General features: G+C 35.6%; 1 protein-coding gene and 1 pseudogene across 1 annotated transcript in view; one reads left to right on the top strand and one right to left on the bottom strand.

Moving 5' to 3' along the window:
* Positions 1–24,320, top strand: part of KLHL1 (kelch like family member 1) — a 303,818-nt gene that overhangs the window by 3,564 nt on the left and 275,934 nt on the right. The window lies entirely within an intron of this gene.
* Positions 14,684–24,320, bottom strand: part of LOC112313463 (S-phase kinase-associated protein 1-like) — a 32,057-nt pseudogene continuing 22,420 nt past the window's right edge.

Here is a 24,320-nt window from a genome sequence, read left to right as displayed (position 1 = left end):
GATATTGAATGGATAATATACAAAATAATTTGTTATGTTGATTTACTTTTGTTTCTATCATCAGTCATGCAGGAAATCCACATAATGATTATAATGATCAATGAGTACATAAACTACATAAACCCTGTATTGTAACTTTGATTACTTGGGTCACTATTATTTCATCATTTTGTGATGTCACACTTGATATTTAGCAATTTGTTTTATCAATTCTAACTTCTATGCTAAAATTTATGTTCATATATAAAGCAAGAGGTCCCATCTTTTCTGTTCTCTTTCTTCATTTTCTGATCTTCTCTTTTTTCATCTGGTCTCTTACTAGTTAGGAATGTTGTTTTAAACAAGTATATGCAAGTCAATTGGTTTACCTTGCTGTTCAATCAGCAGCTGTAAGATGCTCAGGGAAAAGCTGCCCATATTCTCAGAATTCTAAAAATGTCAAATTATCATGGAGTTGAAACATAAAGGTAGCAGGAAGACAGTGGTAAGCTAATTTTCTGCCCAAACCCAGCCTTTATCATATTACACCATGCTAAACATACATTACACTGAGCTAAACATACATAAACAAATCTCAGTATTCTAATACCTTAACTATTATACCATTAAGATTTCTAACTTTTACAGTGATAATCCCCTGACCTATGTTATTAATCATTTTTCTCTATTGTCTTAACTTAGTTGTTGGAAAGCATATAATTTGAGAACAGTATACATTTTTATGTGGTTAGTTTTGTCAAAAATTCAAACTGTAGTAAACTAAGAAACCAAAGAGAAATATTTATATTCTTGCAATGTGTAGAGATGGAGTAGGAGAAAAAATGTCATGTTTAACTGCTTGCTTTTTTAGTTTTCTAAGTTCTCACAGAGTGCAGTCATCTGATCCATGGTTTTAGTTACCATCCATAAACTGTATTTCTAGACTTGCGACTCAAAACCTAGATTCCACCTGACCTGACCTGTGGTCTCCCACATCCACCTCTCTGCCTGATCTCCCTGGTGCATATCACAAAGACAATATAAATACACCACGTAGAAAATTGAGCTCATAATCTCCCTTCTTTCTTGCTCGATGTGCCTCCTCTCTGTCTCAAAGGATAGCCCTCTATGCAATAGTTTGCACAAACTAGAAATACAAGGTCATATTGGCCCAAATTCTCTTTCCCATCATTTTCATTATTCTAGCCAGCCCTGTCCCTTTCACATGAAAAATGCCTCTTCTATATCTGTCCCACATCTTTCTATCTCCATTGTCTACACCAATTCTAAGATGCTGTCCCCTTTCAACTCAACTTCTGCAACTGCCATCTGGATCATTTTTCCTCATTAAGTTTGCCACCTGTAATTCATTCTCCATACTAGCGTCAGGAAAATTATGAAATGAAAATCTTAACTGTTTTGTCACATCCCTGCCTTTCCACCCCTGATCCCCAAAACATTTCTACTAACCTCTGACCTCAATCCATACTTTGACCCTCCAGGCACTGAACGATTTGTCCCTTGTCTGCTGTCTAGACCCTTCAATCTCCAACTTCCCATCACCCTCTGCCTTCCAGACGCCATGGCCTTCTCCATCATTTTCCTCTGCCATCAGGCCTCACAAACCTGCTATATCTCTTGTATAGTGACTCTCCTTCCTTAACCTACACTTTCCTGAGTTCGTTTCTACTCATCATTGAATGTCTTGGGTAAAATCTTTGTACCTTTCCCAGAGGAGCATTCATTGCTTCCCCAGTCAAAAATTTTACTTTAAAAAATTTTAGGACACGTTATCCTAGTTTTATTTTCTTTGGGTAACTGCTTTCTCTTTATTATTTAATTCTTTATTGTAGTGTGTAATCATATGTTAATAACTGTGTTGCTTTTATTGTTTGTCACTAATTACAGTTGCCCAGTAGACAGGGTGTTTGTTTTATTCATCACTACAGAACATGTGGGTACTCAATAAATACTACCGAGTAAGTAAATATTTGCCATAATCAAAGTGGGTGATGTTGATAGACCTTGTTCTTTGTCAGGCAGCATGTTGAATATCTATTTATATTGTGTAATTTAAAAATCAGGATAGTTCTATGATTTCTGGTACAATTATGTACCTCTTTGGTGCAATGATTACATAAATGAGAAATCTTATATATAAACAGGTCATTAATTTTCCCAGAGTCTCAAACTTTTAAGTAATACAGCTGGACATTGTGTGTGTGTGTGGTTCATATTTTATTTTTATTTTTAAAAGTTTTGTTAAATTTATGGGGGACAATGGTTAATAAAATTATATAGGTTCAATTTTACAATCTATAATATGTTTTTTATATATCGCATTGTTTACCACCTGTAGCTGTAAAATCTCTTCTATCACCCTTTTCACTTTCCTACCTCTGCCGGACTTTTTTTCTTTGCTAATTCCAGACACCATAGCTTAGACCACTTTGCCAACTCTTCTTTCCCTCTGTTTAAGCAAACAAGTAGAACATGAGAAAGGAGGTTCTAACTAAGGTTATTATAAAAGAGTTCTTTTTATTCTCTTGGCGGAAGTCATGTTTGGGTTTGAGTGTTTAGATAGATTTCTTAAAATGATAGTATTGCCCCTCACTGTCTGGCTTATACTATGTGATCTCACCTTTAACTGGAACATAATCAACAAAAGAAAAAAAGCAAACAAAATATAACCAGAGACTTTGAACTTAAGAACAATCTAACAATAGCCAGAGGGGAACAGGGAGGGGACAGTGGGGGGAAGGGTTTTCAGGAACAACTATAGGGACACATGGACAAAACCAAGGCAGGGTGGAAACAAGGGAGGGAGGTGGGTTTGGCTGGGGGGTGGGAAGTGATGGGGAGAAAATGCAGAGAACTGTAACTGAACAACAATAAAGTAATCAAAAAGAAGAAGAAGAAAATGATAGTATTACACAATGCCTGGTGAGTCTCAAAGAAGACTTCTTAGCACACATTAGAAAACATTTGTTCATTTCCTGAAGTATAATAGATTCAGAACATTTTAATTTATAATTAAACAAAAGTATGAGGAAATAACTTAGACAAAGAAAACAATTTCATTTTGGAGAAAAAAAAAAGTTTTATGATAAACATCTGCTTCTGAAGGTCAGACAGCCGATACAGAGAAATGTCACAGGAAGGCAGCACACAGTGTTTGAGCCTCACGGAGGTTGGTGGCACCTGAACCAGGCATTTCAAATGAAAAGGAATCAGCCTTGCTTCAAAAGAAACAAAAAAATCAAAATGGTAAGGCACTATTTCTTCAGGAAGGTAGCTCTAAACTAGGCTTCTCTGGAGTACTAAAATGAACTAATGTTCACATTTCCCCTGCAACCCCAAGTCAGTACTAAAAAAGAAAAGTATGGAGTGATTTTACTCAATTTTATGTCTTCTTTGGTAATTTATCCTAGGCTTGGGCATTATACAGCCTATAGTTATTTAAGGCAAAAGAAACCAAAACAATACCTAGTTTGGAGAAAGCTTTTTTTCTTACCTATTTCAAGATGGATTTATCCACATGGAGTGGTATTCTGCAAAGAAGTGCTTAATTTCCAGGTGCCCTTCCTTCTGAATAAGTTTGCTCCAAGCACACTGAGAAGATCATAAAGGAAAAATGAGATTACTTGGTTGGATTTGCATGTGCCCAAAACTCCAGAGCTATCTGAAAGAAAGAAGTGAATATAAAGGCAACATGTTATAAATACAACTGTTAATTATAACAAACATAAAAGAACCACACTAACTGAAACACTGTATTCTGGTTTTAATTGATAAATTTCTAATGAATACTTTGTAAACTATATGAGTAACCTCTTTAAGATACTATTTTAAATAATTTAAAAATAATATATAAATCCTCCCAATCCAATCAAAGTCAACTTTTAATTAATAGAATATAATATTGATCAGTATTTGTTTGTATTGGTTTGTTTTTTCCAAGCCTCAAAGATAATTTTCTGAATATAGGGAAGATGTGCTTCTAACAAGTACATGTTGAATCCAATTTTATTGTTTTTTAATAATACCGCACATAGAATTTAGAGAAAGCTGAGATCTGCAGTACATTTTAGAATTAAATCAAGTTTCTAAATATGAAAGTATGCATCATTTTAAGTGGAGTCTTAAAGTAACAAGATTCTATTGATATTTTTTTTACCATCCAAAATAACTCTAGATATCTTTGTGGTAGTTCTCATAACAAATGCTGTTGAATTTATAAATTAGTTTAGGCCAGATAATAATTAATTTACCTTTCTTAACTTAAAATATTGCTATTGAAAACTTTAAAGAAACAAGTGCTGACCAGAATGCAGAGAAAGGGAACCCTACCTAGTACACTGTTGGTGGGAATGCAGACTGGTGCAGCCACTGTGGAAAACAGTATGGAATTTCCTCAAAAAACTAAAAATGGAACTGCCTTTTGACCCAGTGATTCCACTGCTGGTACTATACCCTAATACTGAAACACCAACTCAAAAGAACATATGCACCCCGGTGTTCATAGCAACATTATTTACAATAACCAAGTGCTGGAAACAACCTAAGTGCCCATCAGTAAATCAGTGGACCAAAAAACTGTGGTACATGTGGTACAATGTGTTCCTATGCAGCAGAAAGAGAGAAGGAATTCCTCCCCTTCACTACAGTATTGATGGAACCATAGAGTATTATGCTAAGTGAAGTAAGCCAGGTGGTGAAAGACAAATACCATATGATTTCACCTATAAGAGGAATCTAATGAACAAACAAACAGAACACTATAAACTAACATAAAGAACCACAAGTGTGGAAACAAGGAACAGACTGAAAGTGATGGTGGGGGGAGAGAGAATGGTGGACAAAAGAGGAAGGGACTCAACAAAGAACATGTATGAATGACCCATGGACATGGACAACAGTGTGGGAATTGACTGTGGGAGTGGTATGTGTGAGGGGTAGGTAGGATGGGCAGAGAGGGACAAAAGAGGAAAAATTGTGACAACTGTAACAGAATTACAATAAAAATGATGTAAAAAGAAAATTATTTACTATAGAAATTTGAAATAATGTCAGCAGTAAATGGGGAATTCAAGTAGCAAGAATGAGCCTAAATTCTACAAGGAATTTTAGAAAGTTGTTAGTTAAGGATTATAGAGCTCAGTGTCCTAGAAAGACTTTTTCCTAGCCACTGATGACTAAAGACTCTATTAGGAACGATGGAAACCATAGTTTAAAACACAGTAATTGTACCAAAAAGGTGGACTCCAGAAAAAATGCACTTGATTCAGGGCAATTTTAGCATTCAGAACAATTCTTATGAGTAGCAGGGATGATTTTGCTTTATTAAATCATTTTTCTTGAGTGTGAATTATCTCCTAAAATGCTGTGAATACTGAATTTTAAATGTCACCTTTCTAACCCTTTCCCTTTCCCCAATCTTTTCCTGTACCCCCAATAACAAGGAGATTGGTCTATTCTCTGTGTTTTCTTAGTGAAGAAGGAAAAGTTCTTTATTTTCTTATATAAACTGGTATTCAATTAAAACCTATTTTGCTGAACTTCCAAAAAAAAACTATCTGATGTAGACACAGATAATCTGAGCAGGTCGATGATGGTTTTGAGGATCTTGTAAATTAATTATAGGCAATAATTATAATAACAATAATAATAATGGCCTATTGTACTATATAGCATTGATGTTAGCTACCTTTGCTGACTTCTCTGGCCAGGATTTAAGAACATTTGACCTAAATGCTTATGAAAGCTTAACAAAGGGTACCTCAACCAGAGAGAACATATGCTATGATTTTAGGATCCCAAGAAACATCTGTTTTGAATGGTAAGCCTATGTGGCAGATAATTTTAAACAAAGAACATGTCACAGAAATGATGCTTTTGTGAAACTGATCTTACAGTCTTCAATATAGTCAAGGGTGAAATCAATTGGACTTCATTCTAAATTCAGCCTTTGCCTTCCCTTTGGTGGCCTTAATTAAATTCTAATAACTAATAACTTGATTTTTTGTACTTGTTGTGACACTTTGTCCTGGTAGATTATGTTGGCATCTTTTTTCCTTAGGGATATTACTAGGCATTTTCATCTTCAGTAAAATATGATTCAACAACTGAAATTATGCGATCAGAAAATTGGGGGGTTATATTACAAGGGAAAGGAAAAATTAAACTATTTTATCATTGTTCAAGAGGACAATGCCAAGATCTCTTTGAATCAATAATAAGATATCTTTTAGATTTTGTTTTGGTTTCCCTAGTAGATTCCAATTTTACTCAAATGTCCAAGAGGTCTTTTTAGGTCAATATTCACAAATATCAGAGCTTCAGAGAAAATGGAAAAACTATTATTGTAACTTGTATTTTTGAATTTATGAATATGAAACATCCTGAAATTCTAACTCTGAGATTCATCTTTGAACTGTACTGTTTTGAAAATAAATCTGGAATAGTTTTTATCATTTGCAATAAAATTTAAATTTGATACCTATTTTTTCAGTTACCTTAGCTTTGTTACACTAGCATGTAATTACAATAGAGAAGTTTACACAAATTAGTACTTGGATGTTTGGTACTTGGTAACCCACTGATGATTTTTAAAGACTTACTTATGCAATTTGTTTTTCTCAGAAGGCATAACATTTTCACATTATAAATATTTTATTATTCTGTTACAATAATCTTGGTTAGGTCAATATATTGTGCTTAGTAACATGAATATGCCCACATTATCTGCCTAGAAATTAGAAAATTTTAAAAAGCAGTTAATATAAAAAAAATCCTGGGCCAAATAATATTCTAATCACTGTATGCAAGTCAGGATAAAAGAACTTTTATTTCTAGCTAAAATAGAATAAGAGGGACTGGACATACCTTCTCTCCTGAAGCAACAACAAAGAGTGAAAGAATGAAGGGAAAAAAAGACAAATATGTATATAGAAAAAGGAAAGAAAGAAAGAAGAAAGAAAGAAAGAAAGAGAGAGAGAAAGAAAGAAAGAAAGAAAGAAAGAAAGAAAGAAAGAAAGAAAGAAAGAAAGAGGAAAAAAAAGAAAGAAAGAGGGAGGATAGGAGGGAGGAAGGAAAGAAGAAGAAAGAAAAGAAGGGAAAAGAGAAGGGAGGAGAAGAAGGGAAGGGAGGGGAAGGGAAGTGAGGGGAAGGGAAAAAGAAATGTATATGAAACATTTTGCAAGACACTGGACAATGAAGGAGAGTGATTCCTAAAATATGAAAAACAAATGAATGAGTCCCGTGATTGCCCAGATCACCATTTGAGAGCGATCCCAGGCACTGTTACAGGAAAGGGGAAACTGGGAGGAATATGATAATCACCCTGGATTCAAGACATGGAGCTCAGTGTGCAAAGAGACCAAGACACAGTGCCTTTTAAAACAACTGTACTGGAACAAAATTTTTTTTTAAAGTTAAAAAAGAGAGAGAGAGAGCTCTGTACATTTCAGAGCACTGTGCTATACATCTGAAACTAATACAGAATAGTGTTGAATGTGAACTGTAATTGAAAAATGAAAATTAAATTAATTAAATGGAAAGTCATCAGCATGTAGTTGATTGTAGGGTCCATGGTGTGATTTGTTACTAAAGCTACACAAGGTACAACCGTTGTAGGAAGCAGCATGAGGGGCACATGGGACTAACTACAGTTTTTGCAACTGCCTGTGACTCTGTAATTATTTTAAAATAAATAGTTTTTAAAAAATAAAGATAAATGAAAGAGAGCACGTATAGACAACCCTGCAGAAATCTGTGAAGGTCTCTTGGTTATTCAGCAGATCAGTATTCAGCACACTACTGACAGGTGCGTGTGTTTAAGGAAACTGTTCACATCTCAGGAAAGAACCGTCTCAGAATCAGAGACAATAGTACCTGTTCCTAACGACCAGAATGTTAAACCTCATGATTCACGGGACTAGAAAAGTATGTGGAAGGGTACTGCGCTAGTAACAGGAAATAACTAGACTTAAACACTGCCATGGCACCATTTAATAAATCTCAACAGTAAAACCCAAAAGTATGAAAAGTATGTTTCCAAGTAATATAACTGTGACCTATAACAAAGATGAAGAATAATTCACATATTCATAAATATTCAGTAGGAATCAAGGTAAATTTTTTAATGTCTGACATCCAATTGAAGACAAATAGGCAACAAAGAAGTAGAAAGATATAAACCATAATGAGAAGCAAGATCGATCCAATAAAACTGGCCCAAAACAGTACCAGACAAGGACATTAAGGCAGTTAAAACCATATCCCATATGTTCAAACAGTTAACTATAGTTATGATACATATGAAAAAATCAACATCAAATGTCTAAATAAAAATAAAACTACAATGCCTAAGATGAAAAATATACTGGACAAAATTAATGACAATAGAAATGGCAGAAAAACACAATGACCTTGAAAACAGCAACGAAATCATCCAAAATGAAGCAGGGAGAATGACACCTATTGTCATAAAGAAATAAAAACTACCAGAAATGGTAACTATTTGGGTTAAAAAACCAAGATTATTCCTTATTATTTAAATCTAGAACGTTTGAAAAATAAATGATGGTTAAACAAATGAAACAGACTGTTATGAGGTTTTCATCATATGTGTAACATAAATGTGTGAGAACAATCGCACTAAGACTGGAAGGGAGAAATGTGGGTATAGGATTGCAAGATTCTTACACAAAATGTGAAGTAGGATCGGATTTGAAGGTAGTCTCAGAAGTATATGGTACATCCCAAAGTAACCACTATATTAACAAACCAACAATATATAGCTAGTAATCCAACAAAAATATAAAACACTGTTATAAAATCATTGAACTCATCTAATAAAAGAAAATGAGAACAAAGATAGATCAAACAGAAAGTGCACATCTCAATTATAGCCTGAAAGCTTACAATATCAATAATCACATTAAAAGTAACTATTCTACCCAGCCATAATTAAAAGTAGAGGTTATCAGATTGCATAAAATCTCAGACCCAATTATATTTTGCTTAGCAAAAATACACTTTAAATATAAACACAAATATTGGTTAAATGGAAAAAGAAGACAAAGACATAAAATTCTAAGACTAATCAAAATAAAGTTAAAATGTATTAACACCAGAGAAAGTATATCTCAGAACAAAGAAAAAATATCAATCTGATAAAGAAAATATATGAAAAACCTACAGCTAACATCACTATTGAAAGGGCTAAATGTATTTCCTCTGAGATTTGGAACAAAAGGAGGATGTCTCCTCATTCCACCTTTATTCAACATTGTATTAGAGATGCTAATCTGTTCAAAAAAATAAAGAAACAAGCAAACAAAAAAGGCATCTATACTGGAAAGAAATGAATAAAACTGTTTTCACTCACACAATAATTTATCATCTATGTAGAGATAAAGAAGTAATATGGTGTTTATTTTTAGTCATAATTGTTTATTAGAAAAAATTTATGGAATCTATAAAAAAGATAATGAGTTTTGGGTAGGATATAGAAACAAAGAACAAAAACAAGTTATATTTCTATATATTATCAAAAACAACTGGCAATTGAAATTACAAAAATAATATATTTTATAGTAATCTCGATAAAGTATGAAGAAATAATAACTATGACACACATGTGAAAAACCTACCATGCACTGAAAACAATAAAACTGTGATGATAAAAAGCACAGGCATAAATAACAGAGAGATATATTATGTTCATGGATCAAAAGACTTATTATTAAGATGATGATTCTCCATTTTATGCTCCTGTCCCCTTTGTCAATTATTAATCAACCATAGAGGCTTGGGTTTATTTCTGGGCTCTCTGTTCTGTTCCATTGATTTATGTGTCTGTTCTTATGCCAGGACCACACTGTTTGCTTACACTGGCCTTGTACTATATTTTGATATCAGATATTGTGGTCCTTCCTACTTTGTTCTTATTTTTTACATTTGCTGAAGCTATTTTGGGTCATTTTTGGTTCCATATAAATTTTTGAAATATTTGTTCTAGGTCTGCGAAATATGCCATTGGCATTTTAATAGGGATTGCATTGAATCTATAGATCGCTTTGGGTAATATAGACATTTTAATGATGTTAATTCTTCCTATCTATGACAAGGTATATGCTTCCACTTATTTGTATCTTCCTTAATTTCTTTCTTCAGTGTTTCTGTAGTTTCCCTAGTATGGGCCTTTTACCTTCTTGGTTAAGTTTGTTCCTAGGAACTTTGTTTCTCTTGTTGGTATAGTAAATGGATTTTTTCCCCTAGTTTCTGCTTTTGATATTTCATGTTGGTCTACAAAACTGCCTTTGATTTCTGAATATTGACTTTGTATACCACTATTTTGCCAAATTCACATATTAGGTTGAGTAGTTTTTTGGTGGAGACTACAGGGTTTTCTATGTACACTATCATGTCATCTGCAAATAATGACAGCTTTACTTCTTCCTTTCCAATCTGGGTGACTTTTATATCTTTTCCTTGTCTGACTGCTGTGGCTGGAACTTCCAGTACTGTGCTGAGTAAAAGTGGTAGAAGTGAGCACCTTTATCTTGTTCCTGATCTTAAGGAGAAAGCTTTCAGTTCTTGCCCCTTGAGTGTAATGTTGGCTGTAGGTTTCTCATATATGGCCTTTATTATTTGGAGGTATGCTCTCTATATTCACACTTTACTGAGCATTTTTATCATAAGTGGGTGCTGAACTTTACCAAATGCTTTCTCAGAATCTATTGACGTGACCATGTGATTTTAGTCTTTTATTTTATTTGTGTAGTGTGTAATATTTATTGATTTGCAAACATTGTACCATCCTTGCATCCCTAGGATGAATCCCACTTGATCATGCATTATGATCTTTTTAATGTATTGCTGGATCCAGTTTGCCAATATTTTGTTGAGGATTTTAGCATCTATGTTCATCAAAAATATTGACATGTATTTTTCTTTGTTTTGTCTTTATCTGGTTTTGGAACTAGGACAATATTGCCCTGTAAAAAGAGTTTGGGAGTCTTCCCTCTTGTTGAATTTTTTGGGAATAGTTTGAGAAGGATAGGTGTTAGTTCTTCTTTGAATCTTTGGTAAAAATTTGTCTGTGAAGCCATCTGGCTTAAGGCTTTTGTATGCCAGGAGTTTTTTTGATTACTGCTTCAATTTCACTAGTGGTTGTTATCTGTCTATTCAGCCTTATGCTTCTTCTTCATTCAGTTTTGGAAGATTGTATGTTTCTAGAAATTTGTCCATTTTGCCCAGGTTGTCAAATTTCTTGGCATATAGTTGTTCATAGTAATTTCTTACAAATCCTTATATTTCTGTGTTATCAGTTGTAATTTCTCTTCTTTTATTTCTGATTTTATTTGGGTCCTTTCTCTTTTTTTCTTGATGAGGCTGATTAAAGGCTTGTTTATCTTTTCAAAGAACCAGCTTTATTGATATTGATCCTTTGAAATGTTTTTTTAGTCTCTAGTCATTTATTTCTGCTCTGATCTTGATTGTGTCCTTACTTCTACTTGCTCTGGGCTTTGTTTTTGTTTCCCTAGTTCTTGCAGATGTAGGGTTAGGTTGTTTGTCTGAGATTTTTCTGTCTTTCTAAGTATGCCTGTGTTGCTATGAACTTCTCTCTCAGGACTGTCTTTACTATGTTCCATAGGTTTGGGGCTGGTGTATGTTTATTTTCCTTTGGTTCCAGATACTTTTTGATTTCTTCTTTGATCTCATTGCTTACCCATTCATTGTTTAATAATGTGTTATTTAATACATGTATCCATGTATTTGAATGTTTTTGAGTCTTTTCCTTCAGGGTGGTTTCTAGTTTCAAGCCATTGTGATCTGAGATGCTTACCATGATTTCAATTTTCTTGAATTTGTTAAGGCTTGCTTTGTGTCATATCATGTGGTCTGTCTTTGCAAATATAAAACAATAGCCTCTTCAATAAATGGTGTTATGAGAAGTGGATGGACAGGTAGATGCAAAGTCAAAAATAATGAAATGAGACCACCAAATTAAACCATACACCAGAATAAAGTCAAGATGGATAAAAGATGTAAATACAAGTTGTGACACCATAAAAGTCCTAGAGGAAAACATAGGCAGTAAAATTTCAAATATCCTACAGAGCAATATCTTTTGCAGATATATCTCCTAAGGCAAAGAAACAAAGGAAAACATAAACAAATGGGACTACATGAAATTAAAAAGCTTCTGCATGGCTAAAGAAATGATCATCAAAATGAAAAGGGAGCCAACTGTATAGGAGAACATATTTGCTAATGATATATTAGATAAAGGTCTGATCTCCAAAATATGTAAAGAACTCATATGACTCAATGCCATAAAGACAAACAGTCCAATTAAAAAAAAAAAATGGGCAAAGGACCTGAATAAACACTTCTCCCAGGAGGACATACAGAGGGCCTATAGACATATGAAAGGATGCTCAACATCACTAGCTATCAGAGAGATAGAAATTTAAACCACAATGAGATACCACCTCACTTTGGTCAGAATGGCTATCATTAATAAATCAACCACAAGTTCTGGCAAGGATGTGGAGAAAAGGGAACCCTAGTTCACTGTTGGTGGGAATGCAGACTGGTGCAGCCACTATGGAAAACAGTATGGGATTTCCTAAAAAAAAACCCTAAAAATTGAACTGTCTTTTGACTCAGCAATACCACTGCTGAGATTATACCCCAAGAATCCTGAAACACCAATTCAAAATAATTTATGCACCCCAATATTCATAGCAGTGTTATTTGCAATAGCCAAGTGCTGGAAACAGCCTAAGTGCCCATCAGTACATGAGTGGATCAAAAAACTGTGGCACATGTGGTACAATGGAATACTACGCAGCAGAAAGAAAGAAGGAACTCCTACCTTTTGCAACAGTATTGATGGAACCGGAGAATAGTATGCTAAGTGAAATAAGCCAGGTGGTGAAGTACAAATACCATATGATCTTAACTATAAGGGGAACCTAATGAGCACAACAAACTAATAAGCAAAATTAAACCAGAAGCATGAAAACAAGGAACATACTGTCAGCAACCAGAGAGGAGTGGGGAGGGGGACAAGAGAGGGAAGAAGGGGAAGGGACTAGTCAAAGAACATGTATGAATGACCCATGGACATAGACAATAGTATGGGGACTGATTGTGGGAGTGGGGCTGGGCTGGGTGGAGGAGAGCAAAGTGGGGCACATAGGGACAACTGTGTTAGAACACCCATAAAATATTTAATAAAAAAGATGTTTATTCTTCCAGAATTGATCTATAGATTGTACACATTCTCAAAGAAACATCTCTTTATTTTTTTATTAAAATTTGATGGGATTATTCTAAAAGTCCCTTGAAAAATTTGAAGGACCTAGAATAAACAAAAAGACTTTGAAAAAAAATGAACAAATTTGAGGAGTAACACTTTCTGACTTTCTGATTTATTTTGAATCTACATTAATCATGATGGTGTGTTATCAGGGTCACAATATATAATTAGATGAATAGGAAATGAATAAATAGTTTTTGTAACAGCTATATACTGAGGTATTTATGCCATATATAAAAAGAATAAACTGGTCATCAAACACTAGGACTGAATAAAAATGTTACGATCAGCCAACAGATCTCACTGTATGGTATATATCTCTTTAACCTTTATCTATAAGTCAGATAAATTATCCATTGTATTGATTATTTATACTTTGAATAGAAACTTGATTCTAAATTGTCTTGAATCATACATTTAGTTTGATATATGATATTTGTTTTCCTTAACTTCATAATAAAATATTCACATTGAGTCTTTTGCTGCCTTGCTCTTGGCAGGAAAAGAGAAATAAAAAAGGAAGAATGCATAGCTTTACAGTAAGGATTTCTGCAAAGAGAGTTCAAAAACACTTATCATGTGAGCACAAGAGACTTGTATCACAAGACAGTGGGAACCATCTCTATTGCCAATACTAGAGGAGAAGCAATGTTATCCATGAGCTTTACCTTAATAACACAGAAAGGAACGAGCTATGCTGTCCCCTTCTCTGAATTCACTTTGTACTTTACCAGACAACTCGGAAGAACCACTAAACATATTTTCACACACAGGAAAAACAGCTTACTTTCTACTCTATGTTATTGTACCGACAGATATTTACATGTAATTATTCTCCTGGCAACAGCCTGTGACTTTTAATAATAGATTTATTATCAGAAGAATACTTTTTAATTGTAAAATTGAATTTATGTCATTATAGAGTTTCCCAAAAGATACACCTTAAAATTTTTTGAATGTATTTTTTTATTTCTCCGAATTGACACATCTATTTGAAATCTTTGCCAAAGTTGAAAACTCACTTGTGTCTGTTCTTACTCCTTTATTCTCTCACATAATATTACTTGTCTCATACCAAATTTTTATCTAAATAGAGTAAACATTTATTTTTTTTTACCATAGAGAACCCACAATTCAGTTTTATTCAGAACAAAGAGAAAAGAAACTTTTTGATCATACTGGAAGAAACTCAGCCATAGGTTTGGAGTCTGTACCCCAGCTGCAGAGGCAACGAGACAGTACTCTGCTAATGCAGTTGCTTTGCTGCTGCATTGTCTACTGTGTGTCTAATGTTAACAATTACAAACAGAGCGGTGCACCTAGTATTTGGAGCAATCCTTACAGTGCTACAGTGTCAGTGACCATAATTCACTTCTCTTTGCACCATGGTTCTCTTTGCCTACCTGGGCTTCCTCTTCTTCAGTAAAGTCATTTTTGATGGTGATGATCTTGGGAATCCCTTCAGGAGTTTTCCCCTTGATCATATTGGCAACAGTCTTGCATGTAGCATCAAGCAAACCTTTGATGTCTAAATAGTTTGCAGCCAGAATAAGTTCAAAAAGGGTTCCTTGGTCAACTTTCAGGAACTCTTGGTCTCATACAGGGATATCATTGGTTCCTTTTTCTTTGTTCTCATCATCCTCAGGAGGAGGAGCGTCATTCTCGTGGTGGGTGCACCAGTGAATGACCTATTGTAATACTGCCGCATTAACATTTAGAAGAGGAACTGGGTCATCACCACTTCTGTCATCCATTCCCAAGTCTTATACCATGTTCTTGATAGTCACAGATTGGTTGGCAATTTCAACATCAACTTCCAATCTCTCTCCATCAGAACTCTGCAACTTAACTGAAGGCTTGGCGCTCAGTAGAGAGCGGGCCTGAGGAGAGCAGGGCAGCGTTAGCAGAGAAAACAAGGAAAGGCAGAGAACAAGGTTCCTCTAAACACTGAAATTCTTATCAGTGTTCTGGCTGATGTAGCTCAATGGATTGAGTGCGGGTCTGTGAACCACAAGGTTGCAGTTTGATTCCCAGTCAGTGTACATGTCTGGGTTGCAAGCCAGGACCCCAGCAAGGGATACACGAGAGGCAACCACACAGTGATGTTTCCCCCTCTCTCTTTCTCCTTCCCTTCCCTTCTCTCTAAAAATAAATATATAAAATCTTTAAAAAAATAAATAAATTTTCATCAGTGAACTCCAGAAAAATCTTTATAATGCCACACACTGAATACATGTATGAACTATAAGAATTGGTGATTTTTATAACATACATTTTCTGAGTTAATATTGCTTGCCTTATTTTAATATATTGGCACCCACAGTTTCATGCAGCAATGGAAGGAAAACTGGATTCAGCATTAGAAAATCTAAGTTTTAGATACAGGTAAACTCTACCTGTATAGGAAAATGTCACCATTGTCAATTAACTTGCTCCTTATGTCATTTTCTCATTGGAATACGAATGGAAGAGGGCACGAATACGTTATATCTAAAGTATTCAGGCCTTGCCGCTGCAAAAACAGGGATCTTTTCTCGTGGTTGAATTAGCTTGACTCTTAGCATAGCAGCATGAATTAGGCTGCACTTCGGCTACTTAAGATATGGATTGAGCTCCATTTTGTACACTTAAGGTTTATTCTGAGCCAAATGTACACCATAGGAAAACTATTCCTTCACTCAGAGAAGACTATTTTAAATCAGTTATATCTTTCCAGGCAATATGCCTGCTTCCTGAGATAAAAAGAGGTATAGAAAGTCCCTTTTTTCACATAATAAAAATTAGTAATAAAATTTAACAAATAAGTAATTATAAAAATGTAACCCGTGTTATACAAAATACACACATATTAAAGGGTTTTGTCACAGTACAGAAAAGGAAAGCTTCAAAAGGGTCTTAATAATGATCAGCATCAGTGGTTACAGTTTCTTATTAGGAAAAAAAAAGCAAGTAAATTAGCATGACTGTGCTGGGGTAAACTGTCAGGTGATGTGACTGAAGTTATAGATCATTGTCAGACAATGAGGGACCTTCTAGATCATAATAAAGACCTTGGGTTTCAGTTAAGCTGATGGTAAGACAATGGGCCTAGCTGATGTGATTTTTTTCCATTAACATATGTAAGGTGGACTAAAGAAAAGAGAGGTAAAACTGAAAATAGACAGCCATATTAGAAGGCTAAAACAACAATCCCAGGAAGAAACTATTACTAAGAAAAGACACAGAAGGGAAGAAAGCATTTAAAAAGTAAAACACTCCAATTGGCAATTAATTGAAAGTTTAATTGTAAAAGAGGTAGAGAGGTAAGAAGATGCCTACAATTTTGGATGGACAAACAAATGGATTTTTTTGTTGCTGTTCTATGAAGAGGATGATGCAGGAGACTGAAGGGAAGAAAATAATTATTGTTTTGAACAATCTGAGTTCAGTAAGAAGCTGGCATAAATATTTTAATGTTTACAGTCCATGTGGAGTAGTTGTAGAGGGGTAAAGGAATTATGCAACTTAAAATTTAGTTCTATTGTTGTAGAGAATGTGTTGGGTCTTAAGATTTCACATGAAGAATAGACCTGAACAGTGACAGAGTCAAATCTATGGCCATGAGTCAGTAACTTGGAATGAAGATGTGGAGTTGAAGGAACTGGGAGCAGGGGCTACCTTGTGTGATGAGTCATATATGAAAAATTAATTATGCCCAGGAATATAGTTGGATTTGAGAAGTCTCAATGTCTTCAAATATTAGAGGACAAAGATGCTAGACTTATCTGGGTGATCATTTTGTACATTTTATAAATGTCTAAGTCACTAAACCTGAAACTAATATAATATTTTTGCCAACTGTAAATTTAACAGTAGGAGTAAATATCAAATGATGTTTTAAAAAAGAGCAATATGAGGTATACTCATGCAAGCAACTTACGTGAGTCTTCAAAACTGAAATGACTGTTTCCTGAGCATGCAAGACCCATGGTATAGGTGCACATATGCATCGCTAGACATTTCTAGACACTGTCTCCAGGCACCAGGGTTGTGAGGACTATGAACAACCTATCAATTAGAGGGGTGCGAGGGAAGGAAATGATGTATGAAACATCCTTGCATTATCCTTTTGAAAGGGATAATGCATGTTTCAGACTGACAATCTCAGGAAGTTAACAAAGGCAAGAATGTATGTCTTTATGTGTATGAGATTCTAAAAGAACAGAGTTAGTAGTGAGGCTTGCGTTCTATATGATGGTCAGGGATGATAAGGGAGGGGTATGAGTGAAATTGGATGTAGTTCCATGTGTGCCGATGGTGAAAAGTTGGTAGATTTGTGTTTATTTTACAGATAGCCTCAAGAAGGTTGATTATGACCAACATTTATTTCATCAAACATTTGAGAGATTTTTTAATGGGTAAGAGGGTGGGGTTTTGAACAGGCTCAATACAATATGAAAATGATTAATTATTAAAATTACTAATTGTTAATTATTGAACAATTATTAATTATTAAAATTACTAAGAATTTAAGGACAGAGACAGTACAACATGAAACATAGGACCCTTCTGAACACAGGTCCACACACATGAAGCTGTCCTCGAGAAAATTGTCACTATAGAACATAAAAGGTTGACATAATCTTTAAAGACACCTCTTTACCCAACACTAAGAGTAAGATGCATCTTAAAAAGCCAAGAAATGGAAAAGCAATTCCAGCTTAAACAATTATATATTCAGTGAGTTTCATAAAATGTATAAATAGGTATATATAATTACAAAGCTCACAAAAATACTTAAAGTAAAATGTGCTTTTAAAATGATATTAGTTCAGGTGATAAATAAATTCCCCAGAGTACACAAAGCTTCTGACATATTCAGCACATTATTTTCCTTGAAAGGAAGGCTATTGGAACCAAGTAGGTAATGTTAAAAGCTTGGGCCTCAGGGAACTTAATAGTATGTGTTGTCAGCTGTGCTTCGAAAAAGTTTTTTTACTATTCACACGTATGCCTGTATATTCTACATTGAGTTCAATATATGAATTAAAATGATTCCTAAATTACTTCTTTAATAAAGAATTTATGGGTAACTTTATATTTCACTCACATACTAGGTTGGAGAATTACATTTGTCTAGGAGTTAACTACAGAGAAGTGTAGTAGCCAGAGGGAGCTGATGCAGTATCATCGACCTTTCCATACACGAGGATGTCACAGGAATGTGTTCACATCTGAAAAATCAATGATTGTCAAAATCTCAGGAAGTATCCTTCTTATCATTTCTTACTGACTATAATTATATTATGGAGTTAAATATAACTTTCTTTAAAATGCTATATTTAAATGTGCAGATAAATTCAATTGAATGTATAAAAGTAAATTAAGAATTATTTTGGGATTTGATTTCTTCAGACAAAGAAACTCTGACACTTAAACTTTTTATAAAAAGAATGTTCCACTTGACATGCAGAGGGCTCAAAGACACCTGAAAGGATGCCCAACATCACGAGCCATCAGAGAGATGCAAATTAAAACCCCAACGAGAGACCACCTCACATTGGTCAGAATGGCCATCATTAACAAATCAGCAAGTGCTAGCGAGGCTGTGGAGAAAAGGGAAGCCTAGTGCACTGTTGGTGGGAATGCAGACTGGTGCAGCCACTGTGGAAAACAGTATGGAATTTCCTCAAAAATCTAAAAATGGAACTGCCTTTTGATCCAGTAATCCTGCTGCTGGGATTATATCCCAAGAATCCTGAAACACCAATCCAAAAGAACCTATGCACCCCAGTGTTCATAGCAGCATTATTTACAACAGCCAAGTGCTGGAAACAGCCTAAATGCCCATCAGTAAATGAGAGGATCAACCACATTGGAATACTATACAACAGAAAGAAAGAAGGAACTCTTACCATTTGTGACAGCATGGATGGAACTGGAGAATATTATTCTAAGTGAAATAATCCAAGCAGCAAAAGACAAATGCCTATAATCTCACCTATAAGTGTGGCCTATTGAATAAAACAAACAAATGAGCAAAACAGAACCACAGGCAGGGAAACAAGGAACACACTGACAGTGACCAGAGGGAAGGGGGGAAAGGGATAATGGTGGAAAGAAGGGGGAGGGTCTAGACAAGGTACCTGTATAAAGGACCATGGACATGGACAGCAGCTGGGATTAACTGTGGAAAAAGGAGAGTGGGTAGGGTAGGGAAAAGCAATGGGGAAAAATTGGAACAACTATAATAAAACAACAACAAAAATGTTTCAATTGAAATTACAAAGCTATAATTTCTTAAAATTATAATTATGAAAGTTTTGTTGTGGAAAGGGCTAATCATTCCCAATAACAAAGGTATATATAAAATATAAATTATATCATGTTGTTCAAGTCACTATTAATCAGATAAATGGCTTAAACTTATATACTTATAATATCCAAGGGTAGAAATAATCAATAATATTTTATTGCTAATGAGAGTGTCATTTGCTATAGTTGGGGGTAGAGAGGTGAACCAATAGGACAATATCTATTGATATAAAAATATAAAAAATATAAAAGTTTTAAAATTCAGAAATACAGATTTTTAATAAATATCCTTCAGAAATAAAAGGACTAGAAGTTAAGGAACACTCATACTCCATGCTTGTTCATCAGTAAAAGAATGACAAATTATTTTTTATTCATCATGTAAAATATATTTTATAAAATATTTTGTGTAAATATATATCAAGATATATCATGTAAAACAGGAAAAGAATAAATAAATATAGAATATCTCAGATAACACTAGCATTCAATGCATAAAGCAATTCATAAAAATGTGTGTAAAATGTATTTAAAAATAATATGTGAGATATGATGACAGTATAGTAAAAATTAAAAACAAAAAATCTCCACATGCATGTTTATATGTGTAAGGTCCTTTTGTAAGATAAGCAAATAACACTTTAAGTCTAATGCCACATTTTCACATGTGTCACCAAAAGATTATAAGATTTTCTTTGTTCATGATGTGTCCATTGAATTTTATTGCTATTGTGTTCTTAAATTACTAAGCTAAAAAAAATGCAAAAAGTTCATTTATAAAATATTAACTTTGAAAATAGTATGTATATTCAGTATCAAAATTTGGTAAAGTCCTATAAGAAATATTTGAAAAAGAGCCATACGGTCATGTGCTGCTTAACCAAGGGGATACGTTCTGAGAAATGCATCCTTAGGCAATGTCTTCCTAGTGTGAACATCGCAGAGTGCACTTACACAAACCTGGATGGAATAGTCTACTCCTGCAATGGTATGTGCTGTACCAACTTGTATGCCATTGGCAGCACAGCGTGTGGTTTTACACCAGCATTGCCACAAATAGGTAACCGTAGTGTAAGCACTGACAGATGGTTTTTCTTTTTGTAAAGCGAGAGCCTGACTCAAGCTTAGATCACTCAGGCACCCACTTTAATCAGGCACCCATTACAAAGGGGCATCCAGCTTCAACTAAGGCTAGCTCACACTGTCAGCCAAAAGACTGGACACAGAGCCAGGCTGCCTCTCTGCGCTGAGGCTCCTTTGTTTTAGGTCTTAATTGATTTCTGTTACTGACCATTTGGGCTTCTTGTTTTTTTGTTCCTCTTCCCACCCTTAAATTTACACTCTTATGTTTTAAATTCACCAATAAAGAATGAGCCTGCAAAACCCAAGGCCTCCATCCTCCTCCTATAAAAGTTACACCCCAGGCCCATGCTGAAGGGTGTCCAGCAATTGTAATAAGAACCACAAGGTTTGGATCTGCTGGAACACTGGTTTAGAAAGGGGATATGTGTGTGGGAAGCTTATTGAAAAGCCCAGGTGACTGCCCTCTGGCCTTTCTAGCCAATGACATTACTCTCAACAAATGAGATAGCACAACACAGTAACACAGGGTGAGACAAAAGTAGGTTTACAGCTGTTTGCACGGAAAATAATATAATAATTAGTAAATAATAATACAAGAATATAATCTGTGTTTCACATACTCATAACTGTAAACCTACTTTTGCTGCACCTTGTTCCATTGGCCAGGCTAAGATCTTATGAAGGGCTGTGAAGGACCTCTGAGCTCCGTTATAACCTTACGGGGCCACAGTGATCTGTGCCCTCTGTTGTTGACCTAAATGTCCTTATTCTGCAATGACTGCATTGTCATCTGTTGGCCTTTTATTGACATGAAAGCTGCCCAGAAAATCATGTGAGAGAGACAATCAGTCAAAACCATATAACAGATAAATAAACACATCAAAATATCCTAAGATACTAACAGAGTTCTACGAAAAAATTTTTTTCTTATTCCTTATGTTTAATTTTCACTGTACTATTAAGGTAATATTGGCCTCATAAAATGATTATGGGAGTCTTCCCACCTTTTTAGTTTTGTGATGGTTTCTGTATTTTTGTTGAATTCATTTGGTTTATGTATTTTTAAAAAATAGTATTTAGTTGTCTGTCTATATTATTTTAGTTGTCTGTGTATTTACTGAAATCTTTTAAAAGGATTATTCTGAATTCCTTGATGGACAGTTCATAGTTCTCCATTTCTTTAAGGCCAGTTACTAGAACTTTATTCGTTTCCTTCGGCTGAGTCACGTTTATCCGGTTCCTTGTGCTTCTTGTCTCCTTGTGTTGACATCTACATTTGAGTTAGCGGTCTCCCATTCCAGAGTTTATAGGTCTGCTTTAGGAGAAAGACCTTTCCCAGCCTGCTCAGCTTGGGGTACTGGATGGGTCTGCTGTATTGACCTCAGGCAGGCTGGGCTTACTACCAAGGTCCGGAGTTGGGTGAGGCCACTGCCCATGCTCTGAGATCAGAGTGGAGTGGGGAAGAGTGTCACTGGCTGAGCTCCACAGTTTGGTGGCCTGCTGGTTGGGGTCTGCATTCAAGTGGGGTTGCTGTGTGGGCTTCCTGGTAGGGTAGGGCTGCTGACTATGCTCAGCTGTCAGGTAGGGCCACTAGCTGGGCTCTGTGGAGTCACAGGTTGTCTTCTCCGGCAGGGTGTTGTTACAAGTTAGACTCTGCAATTACAAGGTGCCACAGGCTGGGGCCACAGTTGCTCCGAGTCAGGTGGGTTCTCAGGACCTAGTCTCCAATCAGAGGGTGCCAAGGGCTTCACTGCACAACTGGGCAGGGCCGCAAGCTGGGCTTCACAATGGAGTAGCCCATTGATTATTTTTCCCTGTTGTTCAGGTTACTTTCTGAGCTCTCTGATTGGAAAGATTCTCAGCTGTATCCTGAAGTTAGCTGGGGCTGCTGACTTTGTTTCAAGGACCAGCAGTGTTACTGTCTATGCTCCTAAATTGGTTGAGGCTACAGTCTATGTACCATGACTTACAGGGACACCAGCCATACTCCTTGTTCCAGCAAAGCCACCATCTGTGCACATCAACTAAGCAGAGCCATAGGCTAGGCTCTGCTGCTGGGCAGGATTGTAGACGGGGCATAAGGTAAGTTTGCAGGCTGCCCAAGGTCACTGTTCAGGCCTCCTGGCTACTCGGGGCCAGGAACTATGCTCAGCAGTTGGGTAAAGCTGCTGGCTTGGCTCCCTTCCCTCGCAGGTCTATATGATGGGCTCTAGGCCTGCCTGGATTCTCTGACTAGGCTTCCTGGTAGGGTGGGACTAAAGACTATGTTCACCAGTTGGGTAGGGCTGCAAATTTGCTCTCCTACCCTGGTGGGCTGTAAAATGTGCTTAGCAGTTAGGTGGAGCTTTGAACTTGCTTCCCTTAATCTGTGGGGCCATAGAGTGAGTTTCACAGTCAGTAAAGCCTTTTGGTTAGGAACTCAAATCATGCAAAACTGCCAACTGAGTTCCCTGGCCAGTTGGGGCAACTAGCTCAACTCTACACCTAGACAAAACCACTGGCTAAGATCTTTGCTTGGGCCCTGTTGTAAGCAAGGCCTTGGTCTGCCAAGATATAAGCCCTGGTTGCTATAAACCCCACCCCTTTCTTTCTCCCTATCTGATCCCTAGTGGTGAATCCTCACAGATGCCCTTTCATGATTTTTGGAAATGAGACCTGGAGGTGCCTTGGCATTACTTGTCCCACAGGAAAAGTAAGGTGGGGTGGGGAGACTTTGGTAAGGTGATGTGCCAGCATGGGGGAGAGGTGATGCAGTTAAAGTGAAACTGCCCCTCTTACCCTTCTAATCAGGTCCTCCTCAGTCTTCGTGGTCCAGGATGGGGCTTTAGCCTCACCCCCTCATTCTAGGACTTTCAGGATGGTGCCTTGTCTATGGATAGATGCTAGCTGGTCTTCTTGTGAGGGGGACTGAAGTCCAGAACAGCCCATGTTACCATCTTAATGAATCACTCTCCCCAACTTTTTAAATATCATGGAAACAAACTTTTTTCAAAATAATTAAAAGAGAATTAACACTATGTTCCTCATATAACATAGTAATTTTAACTAGTTAATATTATATTTAAATAGTATAAAGTATAATGTTAAAAGAATACTACCTCTATTTCAAGTGAAATTTTCTATTTTAAAAATACTACACATTCAAATAATGCAAGCCAAATTTATGGAGTCTAGAAAATTAGAAGGTAAAATTGGCTGTCACTCTTAAGCATGTGCCTTTCTGAATTGTGTGAAGTCTCCAAGTCTTTCTTCTCCTCTTCATGCATATTTATTGAAGGAGACATGGCAGAATATCTGAAAGCAGTTTTAACACATAAAACTGTAACAGTTGAACTAGCAATGCTGGTAGTGTGGACCATAATACCAGAGTTAATGAAACTAGATAGAAAATGCTTGCAGCATGTCATTTTTTCCTATTAGACAAAGCTTTAACTAGGCTAATATTGTCATGTATAATTTGCTAGAAAAATTTTATATTGAACTTCATTAGTAAAGCACATACCCTTGCAACTGACATTACATGATAACTTGAAAATATTCTGTGTAATGATTAAGGGGTATTATAAAAATATTTTTTAAAAAGAAAAAGGAAGAAAAATAAAAACAAAACAAAGCAAAACAAACAGTA

This window comes from Desmodus rotundus, chromosome 13 (assembly GCF_022682495.2).
Source record: "Desmodus rotundus isolate HL8 chromosome 13, HLdesRot8A.1, whole genome shotgun sequence".
NCBI classification, from domain to species: domain Eukaryota; kingdom Metazoa; phylum Chordata; class Mammalia; order Chiroptera; family Phyllostomidae; genus Desmodus; species Desmodus rotundus.
The sequence above is the reverse complement of the archived record's forward strand: the minus strand, read 5'-3'. Positions and strand labels throughout refer to the sequence as shown.